Here is a 14,878-nt window from a genome sequence, read left to right on the forward strand (position 1 = left end):
GGGAGAGAGAGATCAAGCGGCTAAGGAAAGAAATCAAGAAACTGAACAAGCGATACAGAAGTTGTCATGACGGTGAAAAGGAAGGTATAAAGCAGCTAACAAGCCAGCTGCGCGACCAGTTATGCAAGCTCCGCAGAGCAGAAAGTATTAGGAGGAAAAGAAAAGAAAAAACGAACAAGAGGGCACAGTTCATCAGAGATCCGTTCAAGTTCACAAAGGCCTTGCTGGGTGAAGCAAAATCGGGAAAGTTGATCAGCCCCAAAGAAGAGGTCGAGGATTTCTTGAGAGTCACTCACAATGACAACACGAAGGATATTCCCCTAGAAGCTAACACTAGCATAGTTGCAGCAGAAAGACCAGAGAGTCCACTTAACATCAGCGAACCGTCGTCGAAAGAGGTGCAGGAGGTAGTAAAGAAAGCTAGAGCAGGGTCAGCTCCAGGTCCAAGTGGGTTGCCGTACAAGATTTACAAGAAGTGCCCGCTACTCCTGCGAAGGTTGTGGAGGTTGCTCCGACGGATCTGGGTGAAGGGCAGCATACCAGTTAGTTGGAAGAAGGCAGAAGGGTGCTTTGTACCAAAGGAAGAAAATTCATCCACAATCAACCAATTCAGGACAATATCCTTGCTGAGCGTTGAGTGTAAAATCTTCTTCTCAGTTCTGGCCAAGAGAATGGTGACCTATGTAACAGAGATCAACTACATCAACACCTCAGTACAGAAAGGAGGCATTCCTGGGTTTTCAGGATGTCTGGAGCATACAGGAGTACTCAGCCAGATGATCAGGGAAGCCAAAGGAAATGGAAATGATCTGACTGTGGTTTGGCTGGACTTGGCTAATGCCTATGGTTCCATTCCACATGCCCTCATCCAGGTGGCGTTAGACCACTACCACATCCCAGCAAGAGTGAAGGGGATGATAAGCAGCTATTTCGGTGGCATCCAGATGCGCTTCAAAACGGCACAATTCACAACTCAGTGGCAGAAGCTCGAAAAGGGCATTGTAACTGGATGTACCATTTCTCCGAGTCTATTCATAATGGGCATGAATCTCATTATAGATGCGGCAGCAAGCAAGGAAAGGGGCCAAGAATGCTGTCAGGAGTAAGACTGCCCCCTTTGAGGGGGTTCATGGATGACATCACACTGACAACTACTTCCCATATAGAAGCCAGATGGATGCTATCTGAGCTGGACTACATGGCAACTTGGGAAGTTTAAACCAAAGAAGTCCAGATGTATGATCATCAAGAAAGGAAAGGTAACAAGTAGATTCAAGTTGGAAGTACAAGGCGAACCCATCCCGTCAATAGTAGGCAACCCAGTCAAGTGTTGGGGGAAGTGGTTTGATGACTCTCTGACTGATAGAAAGAATGCCAGCAGCACCGTAGCGCGGACAGAGGAGTGGCTTAGAAGAATTGAGAAGTCTGGATTGCCAGGCAAGTTCAAGGCTTGGCTATACCAACACGGGTTACTTCCGAGGTTAATGTGGTTGCTGACTGTATATGAGATACCACTGACAAGTGTAGAAGAAATGGAAAGAAAGGTCAACAAACACCTTAGAAAGTGGCTAGGTGTTCCTCCGAGTTTCACAGCACTGGGTTTTTACTCTACAACAGGTCAGCTATAGCTCCCGTTGTCATCTGTAGTGGAGGAATACAAGGTGGCAAAGTGCAGAGTGGTCATGCAGTTAAGAGACTCCCAAGACAAGCAGATCAACCAGGCCGGAGTCACAACAAGGGCAGGGAGGAAGTTCAAGCCCGACTCAATGGTCTCACAGGCAGAAGGGATGCTGGTCTTGAGGGATATAGTTGGAATAACCAATATCGGAAGACAGGGCCTGGGATGTGCACACTTCAAACAGTGGGGAAAAGCCAACAGGAAAGAGAGAAGAGCACTGGTACAGGAGCAAGTTAGAAACTTAGAGAAAGAAAGGCGACGGGCCAATGCCGTGGAGTTGGCAGCGCAAGGCGCATGGACGAAATGGAATCTTCCAAGCAGGAAAATCACATGGGCGGAGTTATGGAAGTTAGAGCCTTTCCGTGTATCATTCATGCTTAGGTCCGTGTACGACACGCTACCCTCACCAGCAAACCTGTACAGATGGAAACTAAGAGAAGACCCAGCTTGCAAGCTCTGTGGGGAAAGAGGAACAATGGCTCATATCCTCTCCAGCTGTAAAGTAGCCCTCGCCCAGTGCAGGTACCGGTGGCGCCATGACAAGGTGTTGTCGACCATTGCTAGCATTCTAGAAGTAGAGAGGAGGAAGAAGCGCCATGTGGAGGCGAAACGCGCGCCAGTCATGGCGTTTGTTAGAGAGGGTGAGAAGAGTCGTCGTCCTGCAACAGAAAGAGCAGCATAGAGCATACTACAGAAGGCGAGAGCATGGGAGCTGAAGGTAGATTTGGGGAGAAGGCTGCACTTACCCTCAGTAGTCCAGACAAACTTACGGCCTGACGCAGTACTATGGTCAGAAGAAGGGAAGAAGATCATACTGATCGAGCTAACAGTGCCGTGGGAGGAGAGATGTGAGGAGGCACATGAGAGAAAGGCGAGCAAATACCACGACTTGCTCCAGTGCTGCAGAGAGAAAGGATGGCAGTCGTGGCTGTTCCCAGTAGAAGTAGGGTGCCGAGGTTTCCCAGCTCAGTCTACATGGAAGCTACTAACAGCATTGGGAATAACAGAAAGAGCAAGGAAGAATGCAGTGCGTAGGATAGGAGAAACAGCGGAGGCTGCCTCATGCTGGGTGTGGAGGAAAAGGGAGGAAGTTAGCTGGAAGCCGGGAGGAGCGGACGAGTAGTGGGTTGGCCACCACTGCTGGACCCGACAGAAGGAGGATGTAACGGATAAGGGTCGAAACATCCGATGAGAGCTGATCCGTCTGAAGACGTCCGCGACCTCCCCAGTGACGGCACTCCACTCATCCCTGAAGGTGAGTGGAGTTTAAAGGCATCATTGATGTATTTACCAACTGACCTCCAGCATGGTTTCAGCCATGGAAAGTCATGTGAGACCCAATTACTCTCACTAAAAGATGACTTATCAATAGGAATATCGGAATCCAGACAGACCTCGTTTTTTTTTACTTCGCTAAGGCGTTTGATAAAATTCCCCACCGTAGACTGCCACATAGATTGCAATACTTCGGTGTCCGAGAAAACATCCTTGTCTGGATACAGAACTTCCTGTTGGGCCGGTCCCAACGGTTGTGCTTGATGGAGAGTGTTCGCACCCTATGCAAGTGACCTCGGGCGTTCCCCAGGGTACAATATTGGGGCCAATCCTTTTCCTAGCATAGATAAACGACCTCCCAGAACACGCTGCAAATGAAAAGGTGAGGGCTCTCGCCGATGATTGCATTTTACAGATGCATATCCATGATAGCTCTGATTGTTTTAAGCTACAAGAAGACGAAGACAACATCTGTCTCTGGGAACACAGGTGGCTGATGGAGGTTAACCCATCTAAGTGTGAGGTTATGACAATAACATTGTCAAAAATAGAGTTCCACGAACACATCCCTTCGCCAAATAATCATGTCTTTATTCAAGGTCTTATTCATAGTTCGTACTAAAGAGTACCTACCCCAGTAGCAAACGACTGTATGGCCGTATGTTCCCCACAAACGCTACCATAAACAGAAACTTCTTGGCAAAGGTGACAATGAAATTATGTACACTGTTGTGATACTTTCCGGCGCAACTTTCATAGTGCTTTGTCAAAATCATGTAGTCTCTACCAGACTCTGACCTAGCCGAATAGTAAATTATGATAGGGGGCTTTGGCCAAGTGTCTATTGACATTTCTCTATTTCTCAGTTACATACATGCATGGGACAAGTTTGAAAGTCCTATTATGGAATGCAGTGACTTTCCTCACTAATCATGCAAATGTGCTGTTGATTTGCATAATAAGTATTCAAATATTAGTCTTCACTTAGGCTATCTACATACAAAAATAATGATGATCCATTAACCCTCATCCGACCGTATGGGGTCAGTTTTGACCCCAGGCGTATATTTTAATCTGCAATAGCAACATTTTGCATCAGAGAAAAATTCCTTCCATGAATTTGTTCGTATACATGTCTTACAACATCTAACCAATTTTTCACCGAGTTTTGCCCATTATTGTATAAGCTATACATGAAAGTTTGTGTCTTGTTCGGTGGGGTCAAAAATGACCCCAGCCAATTATGAATCATTAATTTCATAAATATCAAGACATTTCAAGAAGATAACAGGCATTCCTCATCATTGCTATTACAGCAACAAGTTATAGTTGCTTAGATGAGAAAACACCGAATATTTTGAAAGAAATTTAGTGTTATAGTGTAAAACACAGTTTTTCGACATTTTGCATAAATTATGATAATAGGCACTAATTAACTATGCTAATGAAAGTGAAAATGTTTCTAATTAATCAAAAAACAATATATAGACAGAATGTGCAGAAGGAACCTACAAGAAAGATCTTTGCGGGAAAATAGACAAGAGTTATTGTATGTATGTGTTTAGATGGCGGAATATGGTGCATAATTAAGTAGTAAATTTGTTACTTTTCACAAATATTGTATTTTTTCTTGTTAAATAACGTTATTATGCTATCAGTATTATTGCATCATCACAATTATTGTTTAGAAATTGATAAGACAAAGCATTGTTTAAGTAAGTTGAGTATGGTAGATTTTCAGAGCAAATGTGGTTTCTCCTCATTTTCTGCATAGATTATGCTAGTGAGTAATAACTACTGACGCCAAGACTTGTAAAAATATTTTTCATAGATTAGTGAAACAGTAAATACATAGAAATGTCAAAATAAGCCAGCAAAAATATGACTATGAGCAAAACAAAATGGGGTCAAAAATGACCCCATACGGTCAGATTCGTCGCAAAAATGTAACGGTCGGATGAGGGTTAACATGTTATTGTTTTCTCATTAATTATGTAAATGAGGTCTTCATTTGCATAACTAATATGTATTGGACATTTCTCTTTCTCAGCTACATATGTTACAAGTTTGAAAGTCCTATCATGGAATTCAGTGGATTTATTAACTTTCCTCATTAATTGTACAAATGAGCTGTTGATTTGCATAATTAGTATTCATATGGGCTATCTACCACTCAAAAATCACGAACACAGCATATTAGAACAAGAGATGTCAAAAATTGAGGTTTTGCTGCAGTACCTTAGGAAGCCGCTAGGGGCCCATTATTCAACTTGACCTTTCTTTTCCTGACCCCTACCCACCTACTACATATTATCAAGATACATTTAAGGCTTCTCGGGTTATGCTTTCCACAAACAAACGGACGCATATACTCGGCCCGCTACCGTCCTGACGAAAAATGCTACGCCAACCATTTTTGTATTCGACCTTCCTTTCCGCAACCGCCACTGAAATACCAAATATCATGAAAATCCATACACAGCTTCTCGAGTTATAACGGGAGGTGCCCTAACACGGTACGCTTTTTCTTGCGCTCAAACTCATGGCGCTCCATAGCTAGTTGCCTGAGAGTGGTCAACGTTTGATGACTGAATTTTTTACACATAGATTTGAACAACATACTTGAATAAGAAATGCATTAATGTGGTTCATGAACCTTTCGTGCTGCGTGTTACAAGCGGCAAACACTGTGAGACAATTTCGTGTATGTAACCTTCCAATTTTGTGCTACGCTGGACAGTGTGCCTAACTCGGTACGCTTTTTTACATTTTGCTCTCTTCAGAAGTAAGTGGTAAATTTAAGTACACAGAAAAAATTAATAGTATGATATTTTAGATTACTTTTAACAGTAAAATCGTGACTGTATGTACTTTTTGTCTCATATGAGGAAGGCTGTACCTAGAACAATCCAGCTGATGTTTTTACGGGCAATGGGCTGAATGCACTGATTGTGAATGCCCGACTAAAAAAACCATTACGAAAAAACGACACCGCGAACATCAACAAAACTCTGTGTGATTATATGAAAATATCATATACATCTCTCTATCAAGTCTTATTTTCATAGACAGCACGAATCATTTGTTACAGTCAAATAAATCTTTGGAGCGTTCTCTTGTCTGCCACCTTCACGGCCACACTCCCTTGGGAGTACAATGGTGGCAATGTTTATGTCGCTTCCTTTTGGTCGCTTTTCTACTCAACAAACATTTGAAGACCCGGCCCATATCCATAGTGTTTTATGGAGCTTTATTTATGTGTATCATGGCAGTTGTGTGACTGCTTGGACGAGTTCGTATAGTTAGCGACACGAGCCGCCAATACGCAGAGGCCGGTGACCGCAGTGATTCAGCACTGTCAACATTACTGTTAGAATTCTGTTTTTAAAAAAACATGAAGTAAATATGTTAAAGTATACTTGGAATGCAAATTAAAGCTGTGTGCATGGACTTGGTTTATTTACCTTTGTAATCAGCATAGTCAGTGGCAACAAACACGGTGTACTTATGGATAATAAGATCAGCAAAAAATCCGTACCGTCTTAGGACGGGAACCGTCTTAGGGCGGCCCCCGTTATGCTGTTGGCATGGATTTATGAACTTTCAATATCAATTATGGAAATTAGATGTTGATTTGCATAATTAGTATTCTTATTATGTAATTAATCAGTCATTCTATCTACATACCAAAATTCTGATGATTCGTCAACATGTTCTCGAGTAATTCTGGTCCGAAGTTTGAAAGGTAAGCGGTGCCTGCAGTTAAAAAAAGCCGCTAGGGGTCCAAATCCACAGCACTTACTCTCTACCCCAAGGGCTATCTGCCCTTTAAAAATCACAGCATGTCCAGAACACGACATTTCAAAATTGAAAGTTTTGCTACAGTACCAGGAGCCGCTAGGAAGCCCATCATCGAACTTGACCTTCGTTTTCCTGACCCCTACCCACCTACCAAAATTATCAGGATCCATTCAAGGCTTCTCGAGGTATGCTGTTCACAATAAAGCGACGCACACATTTGGCCAGCTACCGTCCTGACGGAAAAATGCTACACCAACCATTTTCGTAAACGACCTTCCTTTCCGCAACCGCTACTCAAATACCAAATATCAGGAAAATCCATACACAGCTTCTCGAGTTATTCTTGAGTTATATGCTGTTGACCTACATATAAGGACACAACATGAGGCCTCAACCGAAAATATAACCTTCTTGGCGAAGGTAAACACCCATTACCTACACATACAGCTTTCACAGCCATCCGCTAAACGAGGTAAATACCACCAAATACTTTGGAGTCACCATCTCCTCCAACCTTATATGGGGCAGCCACGTCGACGCCATAACATATAAGGCCAACAAAACATCGGGCATGCTCAGACGCTGCCTGCGGGTTGCCAGCACTGCGGCAAAGGAGAGGGCCTACATCACCCTGGTTAGACCCCACCTGGAGTATACCTGTAGTGTGTGGGACCCGCACACCCAATAACAGGTGAGGAGGGTCGGGATGGTTCAGCGTTGAGCGGCCCGGTATTTCTCCAACAATTACCAATATACATGCTCTGCCACTCCACTTATAAACCAACTGGGCTGGCAGTCTCTGCAAACCAGAAGAAAAAATGCCAAGCTTATAATTTTATACGAGATCATCCATAACGATATTTCCGTCCCACACACGTCCAAACTGGTCCGACTCGATGCTCCCGCCGCACCAACCACGCTTTCAAGCTGCAGGCCATCGCGAGCAAATCCAACTTCTACAGGCTCTCGTTCTTCCCTCGTACCATCCAGGAGTGGAATGAACTTGAGCCTGGTGTGGCGGAGACGGGGTCTCTCTCTCCCTGTTCAAAACTGAACTGGGGAGGGCCCTGCTGCATTGAGTCGCCCCTACACGTCCCTGTATATATGAAAATAACACTAACCCACCATAGTCACTTGCCTTGTCCTTTGCACCTACAAATCAGTTGTTTATGTTCCTTTGTGTATTTACCTTATGTTTGTATGTTACTATCACCTGTTACTAACATAGCATGCGCACTGCTATTAATCCCCGTCAAAGAGGCTGAGCGGTAAAAAAGAAGAAGAGACTCTGATATACATGATTTATGTCTATAATAATGTTCACGTTAACTTCGTAATGCTACAAGTTTGAAATTGATAGAATTATAGTATTTTCTCATTGATTATCTTCATTAGTATATTTGATATCTATCGATATTCGTTTTCTCTATATTTCATCATCGTAAAGTGTACCGCAGTTTAATTCGTCATCCCGGCATGCCAAATCCTCTGTCTTGTCACGGGCTTTGAATGTGTAACATGATCTCCAGTGATCGCAGATATCCTTGGGCAGGTAGCATTGTGTCTGCTGGAAGCACTTACATCTCCATCCGCCAATAGAGTCGCAGAATGCATCTGTTTTTTTAAAGTGAATTGAGAAATAACAATGGAATAGAAAGTTAGAGGCCTTAGATCTGACCCGCAACAAGCTGGAAAAGGCCGTATTTATTACAACTATCTCTTTCTCTGTCTGTCTGTCTTTCTATATTCTCTGTCTGTCTTTCTATATTCTTATAGAATATCTATCTGTGTGTGTGTGTGTGTGTGTGTGTGTGTGTTTGGACATTGGACCAACGCATTACTGATTCAATTTGATCACAAACCTAATAGTATCTAAATGCTACTAACCACAGTGTTTTTCGTCCTCTCCATTTGAGCAATCAGGAATTGTATTGCAAACATTCTCGACGGGCAAACAGGTATTTTCTCCAGGGCATTTCCATCCGTAAAGTCCTTGACACGGGTTCGGCATTCCTGCAAGGTCATTGCACAACTAGCTGTAAAGAGTCAATATCACTCACCAAATGGCAGTTACACTACACAAAATTAGGGATTTACCAACAACAATAAATGCCTGGTAATGGCTGCTAGCGCTTTTGGCAGTTCATGTTTGAAATAACGTCTACCAAACTTATGGAGGATGTATCGCGATTGTTAGGGCAGCCATTCCCAGACGTACCTGTCTGAGTTACCCGAGGATATAATCTCGTAATAGCATAGATATCAAATGTCTTTCCATATGGAGGACTCACTCCACAAAAAAGTGAGATTTATCAACAGCTACAAATACATCCAGTGAATCTATACGGCCGCCGACACAAATCAAGAAATGAGCTCGGCCGATGTGTCGGTGAGCTCTAAATTGGCATTTTAGCAGCTCGTCCGTTGGGATTTAAACCTCCATGTGATGTTACCTGTGCACCAAAAAGCCAGGAGAGACAATGACTTCAACTTTCAAGAGTGAAACGTCCAATGTGTGACAAATTCGGTCGGCGTTCGCGTGAATTGTGACGCCAGCTTACTAAGGCCGTGTATATCCCAAATCAACCAACACCAAATATCCCTATTTCGTGCATTGTTACTCAAACAACGTTGACAGGATATAATTTCTAAAGTCCTTTGAATGCTTGGCAATGGAAACTGCTCATTGGCGCATCTTCTTACCTGAATGCCTAAACTTCATAGACCTATATGATTTTTCTGGTTTCATTTCCATACTTGCCAAATTCGTTTATTACGTGCCAATTAATTACGATCTATTGTTTCTTGAAGGAAGAAACCATGAAGTGATATTTAAATAATACTTTCAGTGTATGAGGTAAATTGTCGCTAATTATCATTCATAATAAAAAAAAACGTGCAAGCGCTTGAAATTGTAAGGAACCTTGGGCGCAGTCCGTTTCATCGTGAATGCCGGATAGTCCCTGATAGTCAAGCACGCCATCACAGACACGATCATTCCGAATGCATATGTCATAATACTGGAACATTTTATCAGTACTTAATTTGATACTTTGGTCACGCAAGGACTCGCGATACATAGGTATTCCAAACTCTCCACAGTAACCTATTAAAAGAGATAGAAAAACAGATGGTTTAAATGCCTTAGTTCTGCAAGATTAAAATGTAAAAACGAAAACCTAATGGAAATATTAGCTATAGAATATGTTTTGTATACATTGAACTTCTTACTTTTCATCTTTCAACAACAATAAGTATATGATAGAAATAAGCGGAAGCGTTACCACAGCCAATCTCATCCGAGTAGTCCCTGCAGTCCACAAAACCGTCACATCGCTCCTGCCGACTGATGCACTTCGGGAAAGGAGGAACCGATGATCGACAGGGCCAGTATCCGATAGACTCACACAGAGCGTCTGCAGTTTGTAGCCAGAAAAGAAATCGTGATAAAACTGTATATAGAAACGTAACGCTAGGTCACTTTTATCCGCGAGGAAACCTTTATCTTTCTTTTTGAAAACAGGTCATCGACTCAATGGACGGTTGTACCTTTTTGAACTGCAATGCATTTTATGTTTTGAAAATATTGCAATTTGAATTGTGATGCATATATGATATTATGTTTTTGAAAGCGATCGATATAGGTCACCCCGAGGATGAAGCTGGACGAGTGTTACTGTCTACTGTAGAATGTACAAGCTACATGGAATATCATGGAATACACCTCGTCCTGTCGTACACTCTTCTGTTTACTGGCTTTTTCCTGCTATATTTCAAGTCTAGAGTCTTTCCATATAGTGTGCTTTAAAGCCCTAGTCGCCAAGGGCTTTATCATTCTAGCCACTGCGAGGATGAAACGTTCCCATCGCTCTGCTCTACCTCGTCTTCAACAACTTCTGCCCCTAAGACAGTTTCCAGGTTGTTGGAACACTCTAACAGCAACATTAACACCAAGACTGCCTGTTATCTAATTTGCTATATCAGTTCTGATGTTGTTAAATGTAGTGCATTTTGCTACTAAGTATCCTACAATGGCCTGAGTCATTCTGTCACATGTTGGACAGAGTCTGTTGCCTTTGTTCTCTGGAGCAGTACTCAGATGTATGAGGTTTTGCAAGTTGACAAGGTTTCTTTCGGGCCAGTGTCCGACGTCCACAGTTTGTTGGGCTGCAGGGTTGTGTGATGTATTTTGTAGAATCTGGGGCATGTTTGTCTCTCAGCTACCATGTCTTTCTACCGTTCCTCTTTCTTATGATTTACAGCTGTCGTAACCACTCATTTCCACTCCATTACCAAAGGAAAGTCCTCTGTTAACCAATAATTTTCCAGGTATTGTTGGAGTCAATACTCTTCGGCAATTGCAAAACAGTCTTTCACAAAGCCCGTCGTAGTTTGGCATTTTCTCCTTAGAACAGATGAGCAAAGTCTGTGCGTGAAGATTTTTTTGGCCAATATTGCATTGGGTAGTTGTGCCAGTCTCCCAAAGAAGTATAATGGTTTACGTTTGTCCATCATGGCTTTTAATGTCAGCATCCCCAGTGATCCTAGACTTGCGCATTAGGCTCTGTTTGGAAGTGCATTCCTTCCCTTGGTTTCCCCCTGCTCTGTGGACTCTTTCTAGCTTAAGTAAGTCGGTGTTGGTTGGATACCACAGTTCACAGCCATGCATCATGTTATGGACTAGAACTGTGTTGTACAGTCTCTTGGTGATTATGGGGTTTGGAGTATGCCCCTCAGAACCCGTTGCCATAACCGCACTGATTTTACCCTTCCCTTTCTTACAGGCTTTTTCTATGGCCTCTGATGTAAGTGTCCACAGCTACTTTTCGGATTGTGGATGCTCCCATCTTCCAATTACTTGTCAAGACTGCTGCTGTGGGGTGCTCCTTTACTCTTTTTCCAAAAACAACACACTTGCTTTTTTCCAGGGTGTATTGAAACCGCCATTTCTTTCCATAGTCATGCATTGCACCTATCAGTTCTTCTAGTACTGTCCTGGTGCCTGCGAGTAGACATATATCATCAGCTAGGGCCGGTGACCCACAGCAGTAGGTTTCACCTACACAAATGCCACCACCTAGGACTTGAAGTTCTTCATGGATGCCATCTGTCGCTAAGAGATAGCAGGTGCACCCACGTGATGTTCTAAATTCCCTTGACATCTCACCATTCAGTAATACACAGTAAGTGTTTCCAGTGTGCATTTGTTTCAATATTCTCCAAAATTAATTTTCCATTCACTCCTTCTCGGTACACTTTGTACAGCATTCCTTGCTTACAGAACCTGACAGCAAAACTGGAGCAGTTCTCTGGGAAGGTTGGGCTGCGGATGAGCACAGAAAAAACCAAGGCAATGGAAGTGGTACATAATTATACCATTACATATACATTAACCATCCACCACTGAACATCAGCGTCAACAACAACCATGTTGAAATAGTGGACCAGTTCACCTACCTCGGCAGCGTGGTCAGCAACACCGGTGATGTTGAACTGGATATTAGCTGCAGAATCGGCAAAGCGGCTGCGGTATTCTGGAGGATGCGTAACGTTAACGTCTGGTCAACCAGTACCATTGATCTGGATACAAAGCTCCGCCTGTACAACAGTACAGTCCTGCCCACAGCAGTATATGCAAGCGAGACATGGAAGACTTCAGCTAGGCTGAACAAGAAGCTGGATGTATTCCACCAGACAAACTTGAGGAAGATCTTGAAAGTTTGATGGCAAGAGCATATAACCAACGAGGAAATACTCAGAAGGGCCAACTCCCAACCCTTAAGTAAAATCATCACAGGGAAGAGGATGCAGCTGGCAAGGCACATCCTGCGCCTACCAAACCACAGGCATTCCAAGATAGCCATGACTTGATTCCTCCAGGTCGAAAACGGAAGAGAGGCAGACCCAAAAACACATAAAGGAGGACATTCACCGAGGATCTAAAAGGGGCCTGCATTTCTTGGGGACAGGGAGAGATGGCTGCAAACGACAGAGGACGATGGAAGCTTGCTGCCCAATGTGCCTTACGGCACGGGAAGACCTAAGGTCTAAGGTAAGGTCCTTGTGTCCATGCTGTGTCATATGCCTTTTTTGTATCCAGGAAGCACCCATTGACTTAACTGTTCCTTTCCTTGTAGTGGTTGAGTGCTTCTTGTACGCTGTGTAGGCGGTAGTTATGTTGCAGCAGCCAATCTGACCCCCACTCTGTAGTTCATGTGGGATGCCTCTTAAGCCCCGGTCACAAAGCGCGTACGATTCATTGCGATTCCTTCCGATGCGCAGGATAAGCGCAGTGCGACGTAAGTCGGAAGAAAATCGGAAGCAATGGTTTAAGTATATAAAGCCGTGGTCACAAAGCGCGTAGTGCATCGTACGATGAGGTCATAAGAGCGTGCCTGCGCCAATCGCAGTGGATCATAGTAAATCGGGGAGCGTCGTATGGCGAAAAATAGAGCTGAAATGGATTTTGAACATGTTCAAAATTTCGCTATCGTCGTAAGGTTTTATTTGCCCCCATAGCAGAGTTCATTACGGCAATTTTTGTCTACTGATGAGGTTATAGATTTATGATTTTTTAGTATGTTGTGATGGTTTCAGTTTTACCTGATATTGTCGATATTGACGAAAAGGGGAAATATATCAGTCGCAACTGCCACAGTCGCAACCAGAGAACAGCGCGTCACGCACAGGTGATGTAGACAATTGTTTGATCGCTTCATGCACGTGAGTTTATAATTAGATCAAATCTCAGCTCTCGTTGGTCTTGGGTCAGTTTACCATAATCGTAATAACCATGGGGACAACTCGAACATAAAGGCAGGCTCTATGAGTCGGAAATATATATGATATAATGCTTATCATTTGATTTTTGTATGATGGCATCTTTTTGTTGATAGCATATCATGATACGATCTTCGAAAGAGCCTGACACGTAGAGCCGGCAAGCAGGCCGAGATAACCATACCAGTACTCACGCTTGATTTGAACTTTTGCTTGTAATACTCTTGTTGTCATGGTCTTTTTTAATTTATTTTTACAGTTAAAGATATAATAGGAAGGTATTTAACAGCTACGTCCACATGTTTGTTGGTTAAAGAAGCACAAAAGCGGTCAGACGGCTATACAGAAGAGACACAAGTGAAAAATCGTGCGACGCTGGAAAAATTTTGAACACCATCTGATGCGTTGCGATGGCTTGCGATGCTTACGATTTTCTTGCGATGTACTGTGCTCATCGTACGATGTGCGGAATAGTCCATCGCAAGGAATCGTACGCGCTTTGTGACCGGGGCTTTAGTAACAACCAAGGTCTCCGTCTGTTGTATAGCACCTTCTCCCAAATTTTTGGCCATGACGTTTAACAGTGTCATACCTCTTTGGGAGTCTAGATTAGTTTTATCTGCCTTCTCTTGCTTTAGTAGGGGGGGTTTGATTCCCTTTTTTTTAATTCTTCAGGTATGTATTCCAATTCTCTCATCATATTGAACAATAGTGTCATTCTAGACCAAAGTGTTTCACCAACATATTTAATGACCTCATATGTTAATCCATTATCTCCAGCCTTGCCATTCTTCAATTGTTTGCAGACTAACATAATCTCTGTGAGTAGGAATGGCTCTTCGAGAATGCCCTCTAGGTTGTTGTGGCTTTCTTTCTCCATCTCAATTACTTCTTCTGTGATTACTCTCTTGTGTGACTCATCAAACCATTTACTCTCTTCTTCCTGTTAATTTCCTAGTATTTCAAAATGGCTGGCCCAAGCCTCTCTCACTTCTTTGGGGTCAGTCAGGAATTGATCCCCCAGCCTCACTGCCTGTGGCCTGTCTACTTTCCCTTTTCTGCATCTTATCTTTTTCCAGAAGGTTTTATCGCCAGTCTCTGCTAACTTTGCTAACTCTTCATTCTCTTGTGCTTCTTGTAGTATGTATCTCTTCCTAATGTATGTCTGCAAGGGCCTGTGACCAGTATGGCCGCTGGCGCTTCTTTGTTTTTCTAGTTGCTATCACTTCAGCTGCTTACATGATTGTGTTTGGGTCCCTGGTGGCCTGGGACTTGATTTCTCCTCCTCTGTGTCTCTCTCTTCCTTGCCCTTGTACTTTTTTCAGACAACCATTCTCTGCAGGC

This window comes from Branchiostoma floridae, chromosome 14, assembly GCF_000003815.2.
Source record: "Branchiostoma floridae strain S238N-H82 chromosome 14, Bfl_VNyyK, whole genome shotgun sequence".
Classification (NCBI taxonomy): Eukaryota; Metazoa; Chordata; class Leptocardii; order Amphioxiformes; family Branchiostomatidae; genus Branchiostoma; species Branchiostoma floridae.